Here is a 19,421-nt window from a genome sequence, read left to right as displayed (position 1 = left end):
TTCCTTCTGAAGCAGTTATGTAAAAATTGTCATGTTCGTATGTTCATGCCAAAAGTCATTTTGGAAGTGTTATATTTCAACAAAGTTTATACATTTCATTATGATAATTTAAAGAGTTTTATATTATAAATTTACAATAAAAATATACTTTCAGAATGTGCTTTAAAGGAAGGGTTTTTAAGAACTTTTTAAAGAAACATAAGTCACTAAGCATTGACAGTTCATACAGAAAGTCTGATTGCAGTAAAATGGCTTCCAGAAAAATACCCTGGAGTAAATTATTCATCCAGCTCTTGTGTGAGCTGGGTTATCTCAGGCTATTAGCTTGTCTCCTGGCCCCTGAGGGAGAGGTTAGGTGGGAGGGGGTCTGTACCTTGCTTTTTGCAGATGTGGCATGTGAATGTGAGTAAGCAAAGGATGGTACAGCTGCAGGGAGGGTAGTGCTGGCTCAGAGCCTCACCCATGCTCACTGGGATAAGTGTAGGACAATCTGCAGTGAAAGGCACCTGTCAGTGCTCTGTCCTTTGGCTGAGGTGGTATACCCAGCAATCAGCACCTGAAGACTTCACATGACTTCTCTGACTATTTGTTAATTTTTTCTACTACTCATATTCTTCCAGAAACAAACATTTCTCTCTCTGCACAGCATCTAGCATACGAAGGGCTTTTCAGTCTTATTGAAATAAAATGAACAATAATCGCCAGGGGAAAAGGTCTCCTTTTAAAAGGGGGTGTACTCAGAAGGGGTGGGGAGATGGATGGAATCAGAGTCATGGCAAAGTCTGGGCTGCCTGGCCAGCAGCATGACAGCACAGCCGCAGGAGGCAATGTGTGAGGCACAGCAGCAGAGGATGAATGATGGAGCACATATTTGGAGGCTATCAGTATGCTCATATAATAAAAGCCAATTAGACGCATATGACAGACTGTAAACCTCTTGTGTGTTGTTTAAAAAAAAACATGTTTTCAGCTTGTCTGCCTTTAAAGAGCTTCTCAATAACACAGCTTTACTCTGGCTGAAAAATTACAGGCATCCCACCCACACCACACAAAGCCTGACATTTCCAATTACATTATCTTCTCTTTCATTTTTAACAGAAAAAAAAAAATACATAAAACACTTCAGCATGACATATCATTTGCAAATGGAGCCAGATGTGATTTCATCCACAACTGCTGGAGCTGATCAAATGCATTGCTAGTACAGCCAGAGATAAGCAGACTCAGAGGCTGCCATATATGAGATTCAATGGTAAGTCTGGCAGACCAGCTACTAAAAAGGACACTGAGATTATGATTTTTGCTTCATCTTCATACAAATAAACAGGTGTTATATTTCCTGAAGTCCAAAAAGACACTGATTGAGGCAGAAATTTCTTTTTTATTTTTTTTCCTTTGACATCTGGACACAGAACCACAGGGACCCCCCGGCTGCATGCAGCCGGAGGTCAGCATCCGAGGCTGCTGGCAGCCCGTGCCCAGGCGGCTGCCTGCCAGTGACGAGCAGCAGGTGGAGCCCCGGAGGATTTCCTCTCTCCCTGTGCCTGCACTGGACTGCTTACAAGCCTTCAGCAGATCTGCTCTTGGATGTGTGATAGATGTTGCTGCACATGATCATATGGACATGCACCAATGTGGGAACAGCTTCCACCATACAGGAGACCCGTCGTTGCACAGCTGCTCTACCTCCCACTCACAAATAAGTGTGACAAAATGGTGCTTGTGCTTTTTCCATTTTTATAAAAAGGCAGGGATTCAACACTTTGAGTCACCTGCCAGCCCTGTTTTTCCTGGATCAGGTTCAGAAATCCATTGTATACTATATGCTAACAAACAGCTACACTTTGGCTGAGAGCAGTGTCCTACAGCATGACCTGTGTAACTGCTATGCCTGGGAACAAAAGTGCTCAGCATTTTGTCAAAGTGTGTGTGATGCCAGATGAGGCAGCAGTGTGGAACCTCTCTTCCTTTCACTCCCTCTGTTGTGCTAGAAACCAGGAAAAGACACCAGTCCAAAGTGTTCTGGCTCTGATGAGATTCGCACTGATTTTGGTAAAGGTTGTATTAGGTCGCAAAGCAGAGTGATATTTAAGAAGACAATTGGCCTAAGAAAGGTTATTGACCTACGTTATTTACAGTACTGGCCTAAGAAAGGTTAAGATGGAAATTGTGTGCTGAGCAAAGAGAAACTTTCTTCTGTGTATTTGCAAGAACACAGAATCACAGAATGAGGTTGGAAGGGACCTCTGAAGATCATCCAGTCCAACCCCCCTGCCAGGCAGGATCACCTAGAGCATGTTGCACAGGATGACATCCAGGTGGGGTTTGAGTATCTCCAGAGAAGGAGACTCCACAACCTCTCTGGACAACCTGTCCCAGTGCTCTGTCACCCTCCCAGTCAAGAATTGCCCCCTCATATTGAGCTGGAACCTCCTGTCCTTCAGTTTGTGCCCGCTGCCTCTTGTCCTGTCACTGGGCACAACTGAAAAGAGACCGGATCCATCCTCTCAACACCCTCCCCTCAGACATTTATACACATTGATGAGGTCTCCCCTCAGTCTTCTCTTTTCCAGACTAAACAGTCCCAACTCTCTCAACCTCTCCTCATACAACAGGTGCTGCCATCCCCTGATCATCTTCACAGCCTGAACTCCTCTGAACTTGCTCCAGGAGCTCCATGTCCCTCCTGTACTGGGGAGCCCAGATCTGGACACAGTGCTCCAGGTGTGGCCTCACCAGGGCTGAGCAGAGGGACAGGATCACCTCCCTTGCCCTCCCTGCAGCACTCTTCCAAATGCACCCCAGGAGACCGCTGGGGCAGGAACGAGGAGGCAGTCCAAGGCAGCTTCCACACTGGCCAGTTTGCACAAGTGCTTTGCAAGGTGGGAACAACACAGAGAAGCAAGCAGACAGAGATGATGAATGTGAGGAGCCAGATCTACTGCAGGAGAGGAGAGCAGATGAAGTGGCCCTGGTTATGGGCAGGGGTTTCAGGAGGAAGCTGGGAAAGGCAGCACCTCTCTACGACATCTGTATCCCCACCTCAAACCCAGCGGTGCCCACTGCCCTGGCACCCAGCAAGCTTTTGGACAAGAGGCTGCTTCCCAGAGTAGGCAAAAGCCTGCAGAAGGTCTCCAGAAAGAATGGATGACTGGGCACCACGCGATGGTCATTGCTCAGGGCTACAGCTGCTTTTCACAGCTATGCTTACAGAGAGAGCTTCCAAGGCAGTAGTTACAGGGGCCTAGATAGCAAGGGCCAGTGAGGCCAGCCCACGGGCACAGTTCCTTGTCCAGGGCACTACTGTAGTGGGTCTATTGGCTAAGCTTGGAGAGAAGTCCACATCCACAGCCCCTGTGCCCTGCTGCAAACAGACAAGCTGGTAAGAGAAACTCCTGCCCTGTACAAATGCAGGTGCTTCTTTGGCCAATGCAAGTGTCGGTGGAAGAGAAGGAATGGAGAGGGTTTTTTCTCTTCATTTTACATTCAGCTGTTAGTTATAATATTAAGGGCTCCTGTCTCTTAGAGATGCTACACTTGGTCATTGGCAAAAAATACCTTAGGAAATGGAGAATGAAAGGGTTCACATACGAGCCCCTGGCCTGACAGTGTGGAAACATGAGTGCTTTGCTGGTGAGAGATGACTGTAGAGACCAAAGCAGGTAAGCACTGGCCTTAAAAATAAATAAATAAATACATAAATAAATAAATAAGAAACAGGAAATTTCTATAGTTCCTTGCAAGTCCCCAAGTCCCACACCCCGAAAAACCATGGTACCAGCGTCTTAAAGGCTTAGTTAGAAACAGGAGAAAGAAGAAAAACATCTTGGCACTCTGATCCTTTTTTAAATTTTATGGTATTTGAGCCAATTACATTTTTACTCTATTTCTTGACGTCTGACTCAGACTTTTAGAAAATTTACTGCTGTCATTACTGGAGGAGAAATGCAACGTGAAGATAATTTTAGTTTCCAAAAAGCTTGCTTCAAATGGCTATGATTTTTCTTTCAGCTAGTGCAAAAAGCTGGACTGACACCTTTTGTTGAATAATGTATCTGGGATAACATCCTCCTCTGCAAGGAGAGGTCTGGCACACAGCCCTCACCCTGCTTATGCACCATTCAAGTGCTATTTAGTGGCTTCCAGGGGATTACAAATGGGGAGTGGGCTTTGTCCTGGCTCTCTGCACAGCAGAAGATGTCGTTGTGCTCCAGGAGAGCTGTTCTATGGATGAATTTTTGTGTTATTATATGCAAATAATCTCCATCCAAAAGTACCTGCCATTCATAACATTGAAACCAATGTTCAGCTAACAATTGCAGCCATTATCTGACAAGCATTAAAAAAGAAAAAAAAAAAAAAAAAAGGAAATCCAGAGGGCCAGGGAACGGTGTGTCATCAAAGCATCTGTGCCTTGCCCTGCTGTGGTGCCCTAGCATGGTTCTGCAGGCAGCACCGCAAGGCTGAGACCCTGCCCAGGTGTCAGCTCAGACCCCTGGACCTCCTCTGCAAGTGCACTTGCTGGTGCCATCCTCGTGCTGTGTCACAGCTTGTCAGCGCCTGGTACCGGCACTCAGGGGGACGGGCGCTGTCTGGCCTGCTTCCCTACCCACCGTGACAGCTGCCTGGTGCCAAGCTCCCTTGAAAGGATTTTAAACATGTAATTATCTTGCATCTTCCAACAGAATCAGCCTCAAAAGTGCCTGACTTTGCATTCAATATATGCATGACATCTCATATTTTTGGCCTACGTAACAGCACTGAAAGCGCTCCTTAAAGGAAAATATCCATTTAATCCCAGCACTCACACGGGAAGGGTTAGCTTAGCAGGAGGGTCATGGTGATGCTGCTGGGTGTGACAGCGCCTGTCACCCATCTACCTTGTGAAAATCCAGAACTGGCCCTCACCATCAGACACACTGCTGATGGTCTGGGGGCAGGGAGTGGTGTGCATCTGTGTGCAGATTTGGGTGCCACAAGAGAATAAGGACACAAAACTATGAGAGAGTATCCAAAGGAGGGCTACAAGTATGGTGAAGGGTCTGGAGAGCAAGAAGTATGAGGAGTGGCTGAGGTTCCTCAGTTTGTTCATCCCAGAGAGGAGGAGGCTGAGGGGAGGCCGCATGGCGACTCCGAGGGGAGCGGAGGGGCAGGCGCTGAGCTCTGCTCCCTGGGGACAGTGACAGGACCCGAGGGAATGGCATGGAGCTGGGACAGGGGAGGGTCAGGCTGGGTGGTAGGAAAAGGTTCTTCACTGAGAGGGCAGTTGGGCACTGGCTCCCCAGGGAAATGATCACAGCACCAAGCCTGCCAGAGTTTGAGAAGCATTTGGACAACGCTCTCAGACACAGAGAGTGAGTTGAGAGGGGGGATACTGATTTCCTTTGCATATATGAAGAATGAACCAAACTTGCACTCTACAAATATGATTTTTGCCAGCAAGAAGCAAAGCCCAGCTGTCATGTCAGCTGAGACCAGTTTCAGGAGCAGTCAGCAGAGCACGGCAAGCACTGGAACGCAAGTAACAAGCTGACAGGACACAGATGCTTTGGGCCTGGAAAACTCCCAGGCTCTCCTGAGAAACATTTCTGCTCGGCAACCTTCAGGTGAGAGCTGACTAGGAGTTCTGTGCAGGTGAGGACAGGAGGTGTAGAGAAGCAGCACATGGGACACCCGCTCCTCTTTCAGCCCAGGGCGCAGCCACCAAACAGTCCCATGAGGATTCCTCCTCTTGCAAACTGAACTGTCTCAAGACTACCTCCTTCTGGGGACACATGGCTGCTTGTAGCCCTGACACAGCCATGCCTCACCACCTTCCTGCACTGAGATGATGGGGACCATGTGTATGGCAGCAAACCAGAACAGCCTACCACGTGAGTACACATGCAGGATGGAGCTGTTGCACTGCCTTGATCCCAGCCAACACACTGCCATCAACCACCTGCACCTACGACTTGCAGGCACATGCCGTGCCAGTACTTCCATCACACTCCAGCCCCACCAGTGCCTTCCTAGCCACTTGCTCAGGAGTTCAGCTCCAGGTTTGTCCCCTTGTGTGTGGATCAAATATGTGGATCAGAGTCCACATATGCTGAACAAAAAGGTAAATGCAAGCAAAATCATGGACTTAAAAATACCTACAACATGCCTTCCAGAGAGGTGCCTCTCAGAACAACCAACTTGTCCCACTCCTCTGCATCAACCCCTCCTGGAAAGTGAACAGAGAGGAGCCTGACTGGCATGGAGCACTGCTCTGCCATGGTGTCTGAGCCTGCTTTTTGAAGCTCGTGATTTCCTCTCCAGTTTACCAGCCCACCTGCATTATCCCAGCCCTCATTGGGGATCCTTTTACTATTCCTCATTTGAAACATATCCTTCATATGAAGATGTTCCTTTACAGGATACAGAGAACTTTCCAGCCTGAAATGCAAAGGGCAGGGCAACTCCACATATTTTGGTCTGAGGAATTTAAGTGTTCATTTCCTACTCAGCCCCATGTGTGTATTGCTATTGCTTACACAGTAACCAGCAGCTCTGGAAGCAAATTGATTTCAGAGCATATCTTCAGTCCTCAGAAACTGATTAATATCAGTGAACACCCCTACACAGGTCTCCATCCTCAGCCATGCTGGTGTCACGTACACATCACTCTAGGACAGGTGCTTGATAACCGGGGTATGCTGATGACAGCTATGAGGAAGGGACAGGGCTTGTCTAGTGATGGTGTAGGTGCCTCATTCTGGTAGAAAAGTGCCAAGGAATACTTACAGACCTGAACAAGGAAAAGTGGGCAAAACCCCACTTATATAGAGCCTTTTCCAGTTACCTTAATGCTGAGGGCAGATGAAATGCCCCTGATTACAATGGGCAGAGGATGTGAATATGGTGGGGAACATCTGTGCAAACAGGAACATCTGTGGCCACCTCTGTGGATTCTGCCAGGCCAGGCAGCGCCCCTCTCAGCCCTGGGCAGTACAGCTGCATCCAATATATGCTCTAGCCCTTACTTTCTTCCAAGGACAAAAGACATCAACGAAGTCCTAATTAAAAAACAACCATGAAGCAAAAAGCATAGTTAATTACTTTTTAACTACGAGAACAAAGGTCATTCCTCTTCCTAATTGCTCTGTGAAAATGAGAAGAATTTAAACAAGAATTGTAAGTAATCGCACAAGCAAAGAAATGGGATTGAATGCCTATAGAAACCTGAATACGTGCCTGAGCAAAAAGACACAGGCAACAGCTATAAGAGGGAGATGACAAGGAAGTATTCAAGACTCATTATATTGAGCTAATCAGTTGCTCCTCAAGTGCTACTCAGGCACTCGTTGTGCATGCTGGTGAATTGAAGTTCTGCAATACTCTAGAGAAGCCCTAGGGATCAAAATCATGTTTGTTTGTTTGTTTTTCTCAGGCAGACTGGGGGAAATGCCTTGATAAGCAGTAGAACCATTCACCCACTGAGCTCAGCAACCCTAGAGTGTAGCCCCAACTCAGGAAAAATGTCACTTCCTCTGCCTCTTCTTTGTCTTTGAACCACAGCCTACATACTCAGCAGGACTAGAGCCCATACAAAGTCTCCTGAGAGCAGACCTTCCTGGCAGATAAGTGCTACAGGAGCTCTGGAAGATGGCCCAAGATCAGGTTCTTTTGTAGGTAAACGGGTATGAAGGGATGGAGAAAACAAATGCAAACCCAAGCCCTGCAGCTTGTCTCATCCAAACACTAAGACTATTTGGTGGCCCATGCAAGGTGATCCTGTCTGTAAAATAGGTAGTCAGCCTGGAGCACAGATGGGGAAAAAGAAAAATGTTCCTAGCAGGGGATAAAAGATGTGGAGAAACAGGACGAAGACAACAGGTTACATGGAAAATGTCATGGTTTGTGTGGAAAGAGTGAATCCTGTGATCCTAGAGACAAACGTCAGAAAAGATGGAAAAAGTCAAATTAACATTTCTGCACCTGTAGACAATTAACCTGCAGAGCTTCCTGTGCTAGGAGGTCCTTGCGTCAAGTACAAGGTGTCAGGCCATGGGGAAAGGGGCATGGCGCATGCAAAGTCTGGATTGTCACTGAGGCATTGTGCAACACCTGACCTGACACCGCTGAAGAGAACAAGAAGACTCACTATTGTCCAAAGGCCCTGAGTTCTCTTTGGACAGCCATCTATCAGGAGAGCAATGAGACAGTGGAGATTCTTGTGAAAGAGGTGGTATTTTGTAGTGCTTAAAGCACAGCCCTGTGCCACTGCGTTTCACCACAGCCTTTGCACGTGCCACTTTGGCACTGCACCCATGGATGTGGTTCCCACAGTCCTGGAGCAGCAGGCAGAGCCCACGGGGGGAGCTGAATGCAGGAAGGCTTCACACTGCTAGGTAGCTATGAGCTGTACTGCTGGGAACCTACCCTGTGCCCAAGTCCAAACTAGTCCTAGATATAGCCATAAAGTTTAAATGGGATTATTCCCACTTTAGTAAAGGGTTGGAGAGACCTCTCCTGAAACGCTGAGTTCTGGATGTAAATCAATTGTACATTTATTTCTCTTATCAGATGGGACAGAGGAAGGAGAGACAATCAATATGAGGAAATTAAGGAAAATGGAAGTGATGTGGCAATAAGCTGATGTCTTAGTGAGCACTAGGTTATCAGCTTGAGGTTGCTCACATTTAGACTTAAGCTTGCTTCATGAAGAGTGCTAAGTGACTGCCAGCTCACTATCAAATCCAGAGGCACTGAGAGATATTAAAACCAAAAGCCTTTTTTCACCAGGTTTTGAAAACACAGATTTGTGCTCCAGTTGACCAAGAGAGGAGGAGCTCTGGTTTGGCCCCACACCAAAGGCACAACCTGAGGCTGCCCAGGTGGCAGGAAGAAGACTCTGCCCAGGGGCCGTGGCACAGCCCCGGTCCCCTGCATCCATGGCAGAGGAATGACATGACTTGTGCCCAGTGCCACATGTGGCTCCTGGGCATGGCCTGTGGTGATGGGGTACCAGGTCATGCTTCAGGGCAAATCCAGCAGGCCCCTGGGAAGACGGCTGCTTTGAGAGGACCAAACTCAGGCAACAACCTGTTACAGGGCTGGGAAGTGAACTGCCTAGACACTGGCCTCCTGGCAACACGGTGCTGCTGATGGTGGCTTACAGGGAGACGTGTCCTTGTGCAAGAAAGTACATACCATGATCACACCATGCCATACCATACCCTGCCCATTCCATAGCTCCAGCACCAAAGCCCCACATAGAGCCCAGACATGTGGCTGCAGTACTACCAAAATGCACCTTGGTCCAAGGCAGTCCTTTCCTCTGCAGCAATGAGCTCACCTTTCATAAAGCCCCCACAATTTTGTAAAATAAAGTAATTGCCTGAAAATGTCCTACTCCCTAGAAACAGTGAGGGGAAATTTGATAGGAGGTGATTAAAGATTTTCTATAGTAAAAGCAGCAGCACAAGATCTGGGATGATGGCATCACTCAACCTTGAAGTCTTCAATATGGTGGCAAGCAAAGCCTTTAACCAGAGGTACAAAGTTACCAAAGACTTCACCTCTCTTATGAAGCAGCTTGGAAAGTTAGGATTTAACTTTGGCTGGAGTTAACACTGGTTCATCTGCCTTGCGATGATGACATTGCCCTGTTGCTGCCACCTGATGGTCAGAACTGGAGACCAAGGACTGAGGCTCTACCTACAGCCCCTGCCAGCAATGGCAGGCTCATGGAGATGTGCGCTGGTGTGCCCTGGCTACAGCACCACTGACCCCCAGTGCCGGTCTCCAGCACCCCCAGAAGCGGCTGCCAGACCAGCACCTGTCTGGCAGCAGAATCCCACCTCGCTGCATTGGCTTCAGTCACCCACACAAGCAAATTTATCCAGGGCACTGGAGCTCATTCAGAAGCAGAGGTGCAGTGCTGCTTTCATCCCATCAACTCCATTTCAGAGCAGTAATAACCTGCAGAGGGGACAGGGGAGCATACAGGACACTGACACCTCCAGCTGAGGGACCTTGGGTCAGAGTCTGGGAGCAACCACTCGGCTCAGGTTTTCTGAGGGGAGGCATTTCACATCCTGCTGAGTCTCACAGGTGTCATCTCATAGCAGATCACTGAAATGTCCGTGTACCTGGCATCAGTGGCTGCTTCTGAAAATCCTGGCCTATCTGCTCTGTGCCCAGATACCTCCGAGGTGGCCAAAGGTGAAAAAAACTCTGAGGACAATCATGCCTGAACCATTTGTCTTCCCCAAAATCATGCGCTGTGCTGTTTGCCCTCGGTGGGAGGCAGATGTTCTGCATGATGGCCTAGAGAGGGAAGACAAAGCTAGGCTCATGAGCTCTCCCTGCAGCCAGCCAGGCTGCAGTCATTACTCTCGGAGTCCCTCTAACACTCCAGACACAGCTCAGCACTTTGCCTGGTGGTTTACTGTCGGTTGCAGTACTCCGGCTGGAAGATGGCTGAAGGAAAGGTGCTGTCTCTCTTGCTACTTTGCCCTGGTATCTCTGCCAAGATGCTCTTCAACGATAACCATCAGCTGGGGAGCACTGCAGGCCTCTGGCTTCCGTGAGACCGTGCACCAAGCTCACCTCTAGAGCTGGACACAACCAGGGTGACATCTCAGCCACTTCGGTGCCATCTGCTCTCACACAAACCCCAGTGTGGCCAGCAGATGTGGGTCGAGGAACATTGGCCTGATCCTTCCATGTGCAACCACAGTCCTCCCCCTGGGCAGAAGGAGCCGGAACTCAGCAGGTACAGAACCATGAAGGCAGCAAGGGGAAAATTGGAAGGACTGTAGACAAAGGGCTGAGAATAGCAGAGCCAGATGGTGGCAGAGGAGCCACCAGAGGTGCCAGAACTTGCAGAGCCATTTCCCAAGCAGAAAAATAGCATTGACAGCCACAGGCAAGCTTCTTCTATCCTCTCTGGATTCACTTTGGCATAAAAAGCCACAGACAACAGCACTGGATCTTTAGCTGCTTGTTAACACTATGGGAGATCCCCAGCAGTCTCAGCCAGCAAGGAGTTCCCAGAGCCCCCAGCCCACTGCATTGCCCTCCAGTCTCCATCTCAGAGATGGTGGGTCTCCTGCCTCCGCATCAGCCCCATGCTGGAGGGTGCTGTGAGGGGCACCAAATGCCTGGAGATGGGACAAATGCAGCTGGAGGCCAGGTGGGGGTGTCTGCATGGTGTCTGAAGCCCACAGACACAAACAACCAGCCAAATCCTCCTACCTGCCTCAAGGAGGGAAGTACCTCTTGGGGACCATCTTGTGTTCAGAGGTGAGTCACAGCCTCTGCTGAGCTATTTACAGGGCCCCTCCTCACAACGAATGATGCTCTGGTGGGGTGATGGTCCCTTTGGGACCATGTGGAGCCTGTCATTGGCTTTACATGAAAGCTGCTGTAGTGCTTTGTGGATTGAAAAGGGCAGAACTCTGGTTTGTGTTGGAAAATAGCATCTTAATTTGTCCCTCTTTCATCTTCCTGACCTAAAAGCTGAGATTTGGGTTTACCTCAGGAAGGAGCAATGCTGTTTCTTGTATTTCTTGCAAATGTTCTTCTGTCTCAGCAAACCATCACTTACTTATGTAAAAGACCTCAGGGGATATTTGCAATAGGCAAAAGCATTTGAGCATGCAGGAAGTGTGCATGTGTGTGGTTTTCGTTTTGTTTTTTTTTTTTTTTAAATAGCATATGCCTAGGTGTGCTGGAAATGCAGAAAGGGAACTGCTGGAAGGAAGGAAGGAAGGAAGGAAGGAAGGAAGGAAGGAAGGAAGGAAGGAAGGAAGGAAGGAAGGAAGGAAGGAACAGAGAGAAAGGGAAAGGGAAAAACTGCAGACCCTGAGTCGTGATGGCACTTTTAGGCCTTTTTTCCTGGAGAATGAAGAACAGGGGTGACATCCTCCTTGCTAGCTTGTACTTACAGTCTGCTTCTGAAAAGAGAAAGACTGCAAGAGAGATTTCAGAAGGCTGTCACAGCCTTTGAAGTCTCAGGGTCTGTTGCCTTGCAGGACCTTTTGTCCACAGCTCACAGTGCTCAGGGTCCAGAGCCAGAAGGGAACTGTCAGTCTTAACTGTCCTCCTTTGCTCGTTTAGATTTAGCACAGTGCCTCCTTCCTTATCTCTTCCCTAAGCAACCCCTGCCATCAAACTGCCCACACACTTCAGACAGCACATTGGCCACAGGGTTTGAGACACTCCAAAACACACAGTGGTTTTCCTAACCAAAAGTGCATGGCTGTAGGTCTTCAGGGAAACAATTATCTGACTTGTCTGGTTTACTAACCAACCAGTATAAAATCTTTCCTGTGCTCTTCTTGACTCTGGTACAGAAAGCCTGGAAGAACCTGTGGCTTCAGCAGATGGTGGGGCAGGAGTATTTGATGGGCATAGAACTAGTTATATTGGTTATAGGATACTTGTAGTTCTCCAGCACTTAGGTCATTTGAGATGAGTCTTGGTTTCATGTGTGCAGGCCTCATCTGACCCTAGTCCAGCCAAACCAGCAGGGATTCCCATGCATGTTGACATCCGGCGGAACCAGGATTCTTACAAGGGAAGAGCAGAGTGATGCTGGGAGATTTGGAAAACCAGCCTGCAATCCTTCTATGCCTTGTTCTGCATTTGTACCAAGGGGTGGCAAACATGCCTGCCCAGTTCTCATTTTGTTTGTCTCCTTCCATGGTGACAGTCTAGTGCTGGGACTAAGTCTGGCACAGCACTCTAGGCTCCTGCTGAGCTGAGACTTTAGGCTTGTGCATTTCAGGCAAAAGCTGACAACTAAGACCTTTTGTTGGACTGCTGCATGAGTAAATCTTCTTCCCTGACTAGCAGGTTACTCTTCTAACCACAAAGACAGAAATGTAGTGCAGAAAACAAGGACTTCTCCTTGGGCAGTGGCAGTATAACAGGCTGTTACTGGAATGTGGACTCCTTAGAAGTCAGTGTCCCGCCCATGCACTGAGAAAGGATGACAATATCCAGGCCTGCCTTCATGGCTGCTCATTCAACCTGTTCTTTAGACTCTTGCATTTAATAACCTCCAAAAGGCTCTTTGGCAGGCTGAGATATAAAAGCTATTTTCAACCTGCAGTAATGCCCAAGGGTGATAAGCTGGGGTCTGTAGGTTAGAGCCAGGATGCTCATGGACACATTCTTCTGCAGCCCCTGTAATTCAGCAAACAACTCAGAGGGTGATGCTGCCAGGTTGAGGCAGTTTTCTCTTGCTTATGGGATCACTGCATTTCAGGGCTACAGAAACAGGATTTACAGCCAGAATAAGGCACACAGCTGGTGAATCACTTATCCAGATAAAGTCAGGTGTGGCCCAACAGCAGAGGTGAAGGTAAGATTTAATTCCTTTGTGTCTTCTATATGCATTGCTGATTTTATATGCACTGACCTAGCTTTAAGATTGCCATGCTTTTAGGGGGAGCTGTGGCAGTTTCTCACCAAGAAATTCTGCAGTAACAAGCACCTGAACACATTGGAAGATATTATGGCCCTTGCTCCAAGTCACACAGCCTGCTATCCTGCCAGTCCTTTGCCCTCGCCAATTTCTTCCCTATACCCCTCTGCTTGTGGCAACCCCATTATGCCATCTTGTATAGTGTCAGAGGAAGCACATACTGAAACCTTCCCAGTGCATTGCACTGTGGTTTATTATGTTTGTATATGCCTCTTAGTGTTAGAGCTTTGGGCTTTGTCTTTGTTATTTGTGTCTCCAGTTCTTCCCTTCCTAAGTACATTAGTTGCTATGGAAACCATTATTTCATTGGTATGAATAATCTTCATGACAGCCACAAAAGCAGTAAAAAGTCAGTTCACACATTGCACCTACTATTTAATTCAGTTACTTACTAACTAGGTCTTCCCTTGAAAGTGATCAAAAACTCTGCCACCAATAATCCATAGGGGAAAATAAAGAGTTTTGACTGTCTGCTTTGATCATTTTTGCTAACGTCTCATGAATCAAAGAAAACCAATAGGTAAATGCTGGAGCACTAACTACCATCCAGTCCCTCAGTGTATGAAGACCAGAGGACGTTGGCTGGATGTAGGAAGCATCCAGCAGCTTGTAGCATCAGCACCTGAACTGCTGAGCAAAGCAGAATGGCCCAGCAGAGTCCCAACATTACGGAAATCACCAAAACAGCACTGGGGTCAGAGCTTCCTCTTTCTTCTCCACCCTCATCCACAAGATCTACTGTAACCCAGGATTGGGAAGGTGCTGCATCCTGGCACAGTGATACAGGGACTCCCTGTGGAACCGTGCTTAGGACCCACCAGACCTAGTCCATGTCCCACTCCACACTGAGCAACCCTCACCTAGCAAGTCTGAAAACCCTCCTCTTTTTTGCTAGGCAGGAAGCAAAAACATCACTTCCTTCTGTGTTCCAAGATAATGGATGCTCATGTGATGAGAGAAAAAGAAGATAGTAACAGGGGGCCTCCGTGAACACCTGTCTGCTGGGCACCACAACTGGCATTTACCATCTGCAGCAATGATAACTCTGGGTCCTCTGGGCCAGATTCCATTTTGTCCCATGTCAGACATGCTCTATGCCTCAGCAAGCTCTGAGCAGTAGGTCTTCAAAAAACTAACAGTAATTTGTAATATAATGGAGTTTATCTGAGGCTTTACATAAAGAGACGAATGAACTTCTGAATCAGGCTCTCACAAGAAGACTGGTGGAATGCTTTCAGCTGGCCCCACAGCTCCAGGACACCAGCAGAGCCACCCAAAATACAGTGAGTACCACTTGGCTGCTCCCAGCTTCACTTACACCTCACCTGAGACTCAGGTCTGATGCGCAGAACAGTTGAGCTGCCCTTGGCTAGAGAGAGGTTGGTGGAAACAGTACCTTGAATGAAGTCCTACACAGATTTGAAGTAGGTTTAGATGGATCCAGGAATGAGAAGCAAAGATGACTCTGAGCAGGCCCTCTTGTCTCAGCCCAATGAGAAATGGCTCAACAAAAAATAAAATACAATTAAATTAAATAAAATTAAATAATTAAATGGCATACTAGTGGCCAGAAGCGCTGCAAACAGGAGAAGCGTGGTGTGGCAGTGTGTATTGGAGGGTGCTCAAAGAGGGCACATCTTCAGAGAAGGCCATCCCACTGACTGAGTGGGCGACTCCAAGAACACATAGCCAAGCATCCAGCACCATTCTGTGACCATCTGCACTGGTCAAGGACATTACTCCTGCCTGACCCTTAATAGGGAATAGAAAGCACCTGCTTAAGAGCAAAGGCTGCAGCTCTGGCTGGGGGTCTGTACCATCTACCCCAGCTGTGGCTGATACCCACACCCAGACAGAGCTGCTGAAGGTGGGGGCTGAAGTGAAGGCTTCAGACTGCTGGACATGCCTAGACCTTTCCCCTTGGGCAGGGACGGGCAGCAGATCTGCCTGCTGTAGTGGCTTTATGTGGCAAGGTTTTTGTAGTGCTGCCCAGCGCCAAGCCAATAAGCGATGTTGTTTGTGCTTCTGTGAGAGCAGATTTATGAAATGTGGAGAGAGAAAAAAAAAAAAAAAAAAAAAACCTGCTGGAGAACAGCAGCTGGGAGAAAGAGGAGTGAGAAACAAACAGCCCTGCAGACCCCTTGGTCAGTGCAGCAGGAGGTGCTCCAGGCACGCAGCAGCAGTTCCTCTACGGCCTGTGGAGAGGCCCCTGGTGGAGCAGGCTGTCCCCCTGCACCCATGGGTCCCACATGGAGCAGATCTCCACGCTGCAGCCCGTGGAGGAGCCCCCGGTGGAGCAGGTGGATGTGGCCTGGAGGAGGCTGTGGCCCATGGAGAGCCCCCGCAGGAGCAGGGGTCTGGGAGGAGCTGCCGTCCATGGGGGACCCTTGCTGGAGCAGTTTGCTCCTGGGGGATGGACCCCGTGGGACGGAGCCGTGTGGGAGCAGTTCCTGAAGAGCTGCTGCCTGTGGGCAGCCCCCGCAGGCTCAGTTGGGGAAGGACGGCATCCCGTGGGAGGGACTCCATGAGGAGCAGGGGCAGGGAGGGACCGACAAGCAGCGGCAGAGTCAAAGCGCTATGGACTGACCGCAGCCCTCATTCCCCATTCCCCTACACCACTCAGGGGGAGGAAGTGGAAGAGGGTGGATGAGGGAAGGTGTTTTTAGTTTGTTTTCTTTGTTTCTCACTTCTCTAGCTTGTTAGTAATAGGTAATAAATTTATTTAATCTTCCTACTCTGAGCCTGTTTTGCCCATGACAATAATTGCTGAGCGATCTCCCCATCATTATTTCAGCCCTTGAGCCCTTGTCGTCGTATTTCCTCCCCCTTTCCCTTTGAGGAGGAGGAGTGAGACAGCGGCTGTGGTGGAGCTTGGCTGCCCACTTCAGTAAAACCACCGCAGCTGCAAAAGGTCTGCCCAGGAGAGGATCTCTTGCAGCAGGTGGCTGAGCTGCAGGCGGCAGTGGGAAAGCTGTGCAGGATCAGAAAGGCTGAGAACAAGTTAGCTGGTTCCAAGTGCAGCCCGCAGTGGCCCTACAGCCCACGGCCAAACAGCCAAAAACTCCCCCACGAGTACACACAGAAGGGAGGGGAGCCAATAATGCAGAATGATGGAAGCTTGTAATAACAGGCACCAGCAGGAAGAGGAGACTTTCCCTACAGCATGAAGTGCCCTTACAGAACCCCTTCACTGCTCTGCAGAGTGAAAAGGAAAGGCCTGTCAAATTAGGAGAGACGCTGGAGCTGAGTAAGGCAGCCAATCTGCTCCCCATGTAATAGCCAGCACAACTAAGAAAGGCTGGCAGGTGATAGTATTAGATGGCTCTCTTCAGAGGTACAGAGGCATCCATTTGCTGAATTGATGCACTCTCTAAAGAGAGGTGTTGCTTACTGGAGGCTTGTATCGGGGGATGACACCGAGACTACCAAGTCTAGTACAGTCCACTGACTGTCCTGCTGCTGATGTCCACCGACATCTGCTGCTGTTGTTTCACGTGGGCACCAATGATGCAGCCAGAAATAGCCTGAGGAGTATCAAGAAGGATTACAGAGCCCTGGGAGCAGCAGTTAGGGACTGTGGAGTGCAGATATCTTTTCATCAGTCCTCACAGTCAAAGGAAAGGGGATTGAAAGGACCAGTTGAATCTGGTGAAACAGATGGTCACAGGACTGGTGGCACAGGCAGGGTTTCGGCTACCATGCCACTTACTTTGAGAAACCTGGTCTGCTGGGAGCTGAGGGAGTCCATCTGTCAGAAGAGAGGAAGAGCATCTTTGGTCACAGGCTTGCCAAACTGGTGAGAGAGGGCTAAAGTTGCTGGGCAAGAGGAACCTCAATCCATCCCACTCCTCCCAGTTTGATGCCAGTGGCAGCAGTAGATGCCCAGAGCCTGGAAAAGGACCACAGGTACAGAGAAGAGCACCTGAAAAACAGCACAAAGGAATTCCAGCCAGAAAGCCTCATTGAAGGCCCAACTTAAATGACTCTATGCAAATGCACGCAGCATGAGAAATAAACAAGAGGAATTAGAGGCGTACACACACCTGCAGGGCTACAACCTCATTGGCATTATGGAGATGTGGTGGGATGGCTCTTATGACTGAAGTGTTGGAATAGGAGTATACAAGCTCTTTAGAAAGGACAGACAGGGGTGATGATTGATGGGGTGTTGTCCTCTATGCTGATGAGCAGATGGAGTGCATGGAGCTCCACCTGGGGATGGATGAGGAGCTTATTGAGAGCTTATAGGTCAGGAATAAAGGCAGGGCAGGGACAGGGGACACTATAGTGGGAGTCTACCACAGATCAAGCAGATGGGGCCCTCTATAGATAGAAGCAGCCTCATGTTCACAACCCCTGGTCCTTATGGAGGACCACCCCAATATCTGTTGGAAGGACAGCACAGCAGGGCATAGCAATCCAGGAGGTTCCTGCAATGCATTGATAACTTCCTTCTCCAAGTGGCAGAGGAGCCAACAAGGAGAGGTGCTGGGTGGGCTTTAAAGGCCCTTCCAACCCAAACCGTTCTATGAGTCTATGATTTTATGACCTGAGGATGCTCTGACATGATAGTCTCCAGTCCACAGCCACTTCTCCTGATGCCCATGACTTACCAAAGATGATGGAGAGTGGCCTAGCAATGACTTCTGCCAGCTTCCTCAGCACCTGCGGGTGCATTCCACCAGGACCCATCGATTTATGGATGTCCAGTTTGCTTAATTGGTCCTTAACCCAATCCTCATCAACCAACTCCTCCTTTATCCTGATATATCTTATCAGGGATATTTTATCCAAATATATCTTTCCCAGATATACCTCAACCCTTATATATCTTATCAGGGATATCTTATCCCAGAGAGGGCATGGGATATGCAAGGTCTGGGCCAGTTTCTGACTCGCCTTCACAGCGCTCCCTGTCCAAGTGTTTGAGTGCAGGGCTGAAATACAACCATTTCACTCCAGTTCCTACACTGCCTAATCAGCATCTCTCTCCCACAGTACCTGCAAATGGCTTAACAGGTTTTCAGCTCTAATACCAGAACTTCTCACCATAACCTGTGCAGTCTCCTTTTCCACTTACAGCCCTGTACCTGCCTATGTAGCTGTTACATATAGAGACTATAAGCTAGGGCTGTGTAAAGGCATGACTAAGGCAAATTTAAATGCATCCTGGGAGGTTGGATTTGCTGCAAGAACTTAAACACTCCTAAAGATTTGTCTGACCAAATTGCACCTAAATCTCTTATGAGCTGGCTCATGGATTCATTTCCAAGGACAACGAGCAAAGACCAGAAGTTTTCAGAAGTGGGTGGTGGTTCAGGAAATAACTAAAAATACCTACCTTTCCAAAATGTTGAGCATCTGACCCCGGTGTTCAGGCCTTTCCTGGGGCTCTCACTTTGACAATCATCGCAATACCCTGACTGAGATGACTGTGGGACATCTTTCTCTAGGGCTCATCCCACCTTATGACAGCTCTGTGTTGGAGCAGGACCAGATGCCGGAGACAGTGCAGAATTCTCTGCACATCACTACAGATATGGTGGCACGACCACCATGGTGACAACAACAGCCTTTCAAGATCCTCTGTGCCATCTCATGAAAGATCTCAGGCCCACACCTGATTTCAGCTGAAACCCACAGATCTGCTGCTAATGACCTTGAGGAGGTTGGTTAAGCTCTCTGTGGCTGTAGGCAGGTACCAGGAGAGCAGCCAACTCCAACGTCTTCATACCATGTGGCAAATGCTTACAGGCATGGTTGATAATTCATATTTTACTTTTCTGGAACAATGGATGCATTCCAGTTTTTACTGGAAAATAAACAAACCAAACAATAAAAAAACAGCAAACCACACACCCAAATCCAACCAAACAAGAAAAACTCTATTAAAAGATTTACTGTATTAAATGACTCCCAAGTAATATTTTACCTAGGTTTGTACTCAGAGAAAACTAAA

Source organism: Aythya ferina, assembly GCF_964211825.1.
Source record: "Aythya ferina genome assembly, chromosome: 16".
NCBI classification, from domain to species: Eukaryota; Metazoa; Chordata; class Aves; order Anseriformes; family Anatidae; genus Aythya; species Aythya ferina.
This window is presented reverse-complemented; position numbering follows the sequence as displayed.